Raw genomic sequence first — 1,514 nt, forward strand, 5'->3', positions numbered from 1 at the left:
TGTGACACTGCATTGTCATTAAACAGATTCGTTGTTTGTGCTGTTGCAGCCTTATTTGGGTGGCGCTTTTCTACAAAATTTTTCACTGTTTTCCACACCTCCCTAATCTCATTGGAAGTGAGGATTCCTCTCTGATTTTTTCTCTTCCTATTGTGCAGAAGAGATCTCCTCCATAACCTCTTGCTACGGGAGATGACACAAAGTATTTCTGGAAGAGGAGAGAGAGAGAAGAGAGAGAAGAGAGAGAGAGAGAGAGAGAGAGAGAGAGAGAGAGAGAGAGACTAAGAGAGACAGAGAGAGACAGAGAGAGGAGCCATTGGCTCAGTTGTGATTATGTGGTGTTCTGTGTCACATACTGCTTGCATTTTGTGACATCACTTGTTTATCAAGTTAAAATTTATGAGAAATGTTTGCTCATTTTGCAGAACTGTATTTTCATTGCAGTTAGGTAATTGTCCCTTTCTACTCTGATTTTCCTTCTGCTCTAGCTATGCTGGTGTCAGGCAGTGCTGGAGTGGGCATTCTTGGGCCTAGCTGAGGAGACCTCAGCTTGAGCTCACAGGGCAAAATTCATGGACTTCCCAGTCAGAGCTGCTTATACGTACATTACTGCATGTGTGTGATCTCATTCTAAAAGAGGGCACAGAGCCAGGAGCTCTTGGGGTAGGACAAGAGAGGATAAGCAACATGTGGTCCAGGACTCTGACAGCAGTCTCGAGTGTGCATTTTTCCTAACCATGACTCCCTAGGACTGTCAGGTCAAAGCAGGTGATAGAGACTTATTACATGAATTTGTATACCCATAAAGACTTGAGAATCACTACTACCTCTGCCTGCTTAATGCCTTCTCATTTGTTAAGACTACACATCATACTTTTCCAATATGCTTCTGGGCTTTCTGAGAACAGAGAGCCAGGGACCATTTAGCTAAGTGACTGTCAAATGGAAGGTGAAAAATAGTAATAGAAACTTGTTTGGAACTACATTTGACCTGCTATGCCAGCATTCTGTAAGTTTTCATGTCAAAGGGTGGAGGGCAAGCTACGCTTGGATATTCCGGGCAATAGTGAGGGGATGAGTTGGGAAATTCTTCATAATGATACAGAGGCTTCTTTCCACTGGTTAAGAGCCCTGATTTCTTTCTTTTTTCCCCCCATAATTTTATTGATAAACAAATAGCAATGAGACAGCTTCAAATTAAATTGGAAGGACAGTTCCAATAATTAACACATTGCATACATTCTTTCTACTGGTTAATTGCTGTACAAGATGTGGATAAGATATCCTAACTACAAACACCATTAGAGCAAATCACTCTATTCATTAAGAGAATGTAACTATATATCTATCCTAACCACCTTGAATACACAGATACAAAATGGACATTCATCTGTATACCTTTTTTTGTTAAGTTCTGTTATTTGAATATTATAGGTGTGTAAATTAAGCAAAATATTCTAAAAGAGTCCATTAGCCCATAATAGTATTGGGTCTTCTGCTTGACTGGCAATGTC

Source organism: Octodon degus, unplaced genomic scaffold, assembly GCF_000260255.1.
Source record: "Octodon degus isolate 3935 unplaced genomic scaffold, OctDeg1.0 scaffold00032, whole genome shotgun sequence".
NCBI lineage: Eukaryota > Metazoa > Chordata > Mammalia > Rodentia > Octodontidae > Octodon > Octodon degus.